This window comes from Echinops telfairi, unplaced genomic scaffold (genome assembly GCF_000313985.2).
Source record: "Echinops telfairi isolate 266 unplaced genomic scaffold, ASM31398v2 ScPeMD7_7469;HRSCAF=8507_0, whole genome shotgun sequence".
In the NCBI taxonomy this organism is placed as follows: domain Eukaryota; kingdom Metazoa; phylum Chordata; class Mammalia; order Afrosoricida; family Tenrecidae; genus Echinops; species Echinops telfairi.
Window position 1 is genome coordinate 87143239 of NW_022111372.1, and position 5605 is coordinate 87148843.

The following is a 5605-nucleotide window of genomic DNA, read 5'->3' on the forward strand; positions in this document are numbered from 1 at the left end:
TCTCCCAATGAAATAACACCTCTGAGATAAACCCTAATACAAACAAACAAAACAAAAATACAGGAAATGTTGACAACCAGATCAGGTCTAGCATGCCTCAGATGGGGGATCAACTGACAAGGTTTCAACTGTTCAAGTCAGATTTATGCCTTTGATCTTCTATACTCAGCACTTTCCTCCCATCCTTCAATTATGGATGGAGGGAGCTCACCGGAGGAGGCTTATTTCCCATGTAGGTCCCACAAATATATATTGGGGTCCCACTGTCTTCCATAGCCCTGTGCAAATCAGATTCTCACAATTTAGGCTCTGATATTAATCCCTCCTTCGACTTGGGGTTATATGATTTATAATCCTCTGGTGCCTGATGATGGTGTGCTTCTTCCATGTGGACTCAGTCGACATCTCACTTAGATGGCTGCTTTTATGTGTGGAGAGAAGCCTTTAAGAGCCCAGATGCTACTTTATCTGATAGGAGGGCACCATCTGATTTCTTTTCCACATTTGCTATAACACCCATATATTCTGTGTTCCCTTCCTGAGGGCAAGTATCGAGCTGGGCACTGACGTAAGAAGTAATTGTTCTTAAAATGAAGCTAGGATTTAGTGTGAGCCCAAAACCCATTCCTGGATCTATGTTTTTATGTTTGTTTGTATTTTATCTGCCTTTGACTCCCTTTCAAAACCTCCTTGTTAATTATGATAGAGAGCGTCCTATCAATTGTCCCCCTGGGGCATAATAATCTTCTGTTAATATTGTCTTTGATTAGTAATTTTTTTAAAGCCTGGTATTATTTACCCAGGTAGTAGTTTTTATTTATTTATTTATTTTTAGTAGTAGTTTTTTAAAGCATTGTTGAGAGAGGGATATTGGGCCAATGTAGGCTAACTCCTATCACAGTACCTGAATTATTCGCTAGATGCTATAAACACAAACAATGGGGGTGGATTGTCAGGGAAATTTACAATAATAATAACTGAGAATGTCAGACACAGGTTTGCTGGAACAATGCGTATCTCAATACAGCATAGAGGGCATTCTTGTAGCAGGACCATGTCTGTCTGCCTACCAACAGTTCAACAGTCTCGGTACAACTGGTTTCCACTTCCTCAGACACCATGGATTTTCTGACTTAGGTCCTCAGGTTACAAATGTGTCTGAGGTAGAGTCCAGTTCACCCAATGGACATTCCACATCAGATGCAGCCTCTGGAGTATGCTGTGCACCTTGATGTTCCAGGATCCAGTGTCCCAGCACTCCACGGCACCTGGCCTGGGTCCCCAGGATGCACCCAGAAGCCCGGTCAATGTGGCCCATTCGGTGGTGCATACTACCAAAGACACTCCCCCTAGGTTGTCCAAAAGCATTTTCAGTAATTCTTTCCCCCAACTGGAGGTGGCTCTCCCTGTTATCCTACCAGCAGACGTGCATGTGTGCTCCCCCGGTGGGTGTGCTTCCTTTCCCCTCTCCTGACTTGTTTTTCCCATCAGTATCCCTCATCCCTCTGATAGGGCTGCCGAGCTCTTGGGAGGGGTGGGAGGAAAGGGAGGTACCTCATCATAGTTTACATGGCAGCCAATCAGTGGACAACATCCCCATCCTCTTCCCCTCCATTGACCTTTGATCACATCTGGCTTGAGGCACCTGAGCCTCCAGCAAAGTGAGCTTCAAAATACTCACCTAGAGCAGTTGGTGCATGGGTCATTGGTACGAGTCAGCTCTCTGCCAGCCTTTCCAGTGCCCCTGGCCATCAGACTGGATTTAGTCACTTGAATCATGCAATTTCTAGCTTTGTTTCCATCACCAAGATCATATTTTCCAACTACTATTCCTTCCTATTTGTTTTCAACTTTTGTATTCCAATCGCCAATAATTACCAATGCAACATGATTGCATGTTTAATCACTTTCAGATGGAAAACACTGGTAGAATTCTTCAAACTGTGCATCATTAGATTTTGTGGTTGGAACAGAAGTGAACAGCCTCTTCCATCTTCAAAGTCTGCTCTTAGTATGGCGGTTCTACAGATGCCTGCTCACTCTGAGTGACCCTGCTGGTGTTTGAAATACCAGTGACATAGCTTCTAGCATCACAGCAACCCGCAAGCCACCACAGTACAACAAACTGACAGACAAGTTCGATTTACTGACATGTGGCAAATAGTCTGCCAAAGACCGCTCTAGAATGTTAAACAGCAAACATAGACCTGACCCACTCTGTGGTATTGTCATTCAAGTCTTATGCACATGTCAACTGGCAAATGAACGATGAAGAGCAGAGAAGAAGAGTTGCTTCTGGTTTATAGTGTTGGAGAAGAATGTTGACTATACTATGAAAGGCTTTGTCTTGGAAGAAGTACAACCAGAATGCTCCTTAGAAACAAGTACAACCAGAATGCTCCTTAGAAGCAAAGACTTTTTCTCACATTCTTTGGACATGTTATCAGAAGGGACCAATCTCAGAGGACACTGCGTTTGGTAATATAGCGAGTCATCAAAAATGAGGAAGCCCTTTGACTTGGTTGACTCCTTGGCTGCAGCAATAGGCTTAAACAGACATGGTTCTGTTATGTTCTGTTGCACACAGCTTCACCGTCAGCTGGAAATGACTTGATGGTACTTCAACACAACAAAAACAACAAACTTAGACACAGTAGGCTTACATCTGAGCTTGTCATCCCTGAGTAAGCGTAACCTGAACAATGACTGGTTTTGCAGCCAAGCATGGGGTGCAATTTGAAGTAGTCAAACCACCATGTCAACAACAGGAAGGAAAGACAGATATAACTAAGCCAATACTATTGCTACCACTGGCCAAGGATGGCAGGGCATGGGCTTGTTCTCTGGAGAACATTTGGATAAGGCAGTTCCTAGTGCTAAGACCAAATGACTTGTAGCTGAGGCCTGGGTTGTGTGGGAATATTACTAGCCTTCTTTTTTCTTATTGTGTTGCTAATTAAGAGGCTCGGCAGCAGCCTCCTTATTGTCTGTGTTATTTGTTAATGGCACTGGAAAGCTGAGACTGAGTACTGAAGGACATGGACGCCGCAGGGTAGTTCCCGGTTCTGTGCTCAAGGTTTCAAGGAATGGTTATGCCTTTTCCATCAGCGTGTCTACTTTTAATTTATTAAGTGGAACTTTCCAAAATGAGAAAAGGGAAAATGTGTGCGTATGTGTGTCTAACCTCTTATCCCAGTATGATTAACTGACAAGATCATTATGGTTCATTCATCTTTTTTCCCCCAGTAAGTATGAATTGGATTCAGTTTGGGAACCACAACAGCATTTGAAGTAGCCATAACTTCTGATGCTTGGGAGTCCACATGCTAGTGGAAGAAACAGAGCATAAAACAAAAAATGTACAGAGAAACAAGATAATTTCAGATAATAATATGCTACAAAGACTTTTCAATAGGTGGCGTGGTAGTGACTGGGACAGGGGATGGGAAGATGTGCTATTAGACAAGTTATTCTATGAAGTCTTTTCTAAACAGGTGACATTTGAGCTTGGACCCAGATAGTAAGTAGAAGCCAAACTCCAAAGACTTGTGGGAAATGTGCAGAGGCCCAAAGACTATGCAGTGTGAAGGCCCTGAGATGGAAATGATCCTGTCGTGGCCTGAAGGAAAGCCAGTAGCACGAGCATGATGGGGAGGGGACAAGGTTCCCTGATGAGACTGCAGAGGTGAACAGAGGTGAGTTCAGGGAAGACCTTGGAAGCCATGCTAAGTCATTTATGTTTTATTCTTGCTACAAAGGGAAGTCATTACAGAATTTAATATGTGTCATGCTATTTTTTAATGTAACAGTAAAATGGGGAATGTGTAACTTGACACTCAAGACAAGATAGCAACATAATCTTTCTTATAGTTACATTGTTAGAATCAAGGCTCAACTAAAAATTCATACTCATTCTTTTGCTCACAACTTGAATGTATTAGTCAAGGTTCTCCAGAGAAATAGAGCCAACTGAATGGCTGTCTCTCTTTTGAGCGACAGAGAGATTACGTTTAAAGAATTGGGGCACATGATTGTTGGCAATGGTAAATCCCAATTCCACAGGTTGACCACAGACTGGAAGCTCCAGTGGTCTTGAGTCTTAACATCAGGAAACCAGATGGTGGGCTGGGAATTCCAAGAAGAAATGTATGTTACAATCTTGAAATAGAGGCTGTCAGATGGGTGTCCTAAGTTGCTACCCACAGCGCAGGACAAAATCACAATCTGCCTCACTTAGGACCAGCTGATTGTGATTTTTAATCACATGTAAATTCCTCTATGATAACTTTTAGACTAGTGTTGAGAAAAGAACTGGGCATCATAGCCTAGATGAAATGGTGCATAAAATTAGCCATCACAGACCTTCGCATTAACTCTCACAGTACAAAATTGTCGCATGGCAGTATCATTGCCAGGGACAGCAATAGGAAGTTGTAAAATGTTACTGTGTTAGCCAAAATCCTGAGAGTGATTTTCAAGACATTGTTGAGATCATTTAAGTTGGGGGCCCCTATAACTGAAAATATCCTTTCTATTTAGTTTGGGGCATATACAATCTTTCCTTTTATTAACTTTATTTTTCTAACACCTAGCATTGCCCTAATTTTGTTAAACTGTGTGTGTTAAGTACCACTATTACCTATTGTCTTATGAGTCATTCCTCTGATTATGACAGAAACCAACCTTTTCCCAAATTATGACACAAGTCATTTCCTAGAGTGGGCTGCATACCCTACAACATTAATCAAATGAACCTGGTAATTTCAATGCTGACAGGCTTATGCAAATGATAGTCGAGCAGTAATGACTATCAAATGCTGATATTAAGTGCTTTTTGTCTGTAAAAAGAAATCATGGCAATTTTATCCAACTTCACATTGGGACTGGCTTCAGAATGTATATTCTTGTTCTTTATTAGTCTATGAGTCATGTCAAACTGTAGCTTCGTGCCAGATGTACCTGAGAGAGAATGTTTTTAATAAGTAGTTTATAACTTGTTGGAGATAAGCTGTCTTTTAAAAGAAGCTATTCAATAGTAACTTAAAGCAACTCATGAAACAAACATTGGGGGAAAACACTCACAGGTTTTATGCCCCTGCCCCACAAAGAAATGCACTGAAAAACAAGCAAATCACCAGGTATTACTTGTACAATACTTGCATTTATTTTCACATAATACTGTTTGTGTCAGCAATAGAAATGAAAGGGCATCGGGTAGAACTAAGTTAGTATACTTAACTTAGTATATTTAAGAGTGTGCACACTGTGGAGATAGTCTGGCACCTTGGTCTGTATCATTTTGTAAAGACTGCACAACCTTGTTATCTGCACTCTCATCCTCTGTAGAATGAGGGAAATGATAGTTCACACTCCATAGACTTGCTATGAGGATTAAATAAATAATTCACATAAATCACAGAACTTGACACAGAAAAAGCTAAGTAAATGTTAGCTATCGTGTTGATGAAGATACACATTATAAAAACATTAAAAGAACTGTAATTCTCCAACCGAAATCGCTATTTTTAATGCTTAGCAGTTGGTAAATGTAATCAACAGCTTTCTAAATCAGTTTAAAATGACCAGCAGACTCATTTTAGCCTTT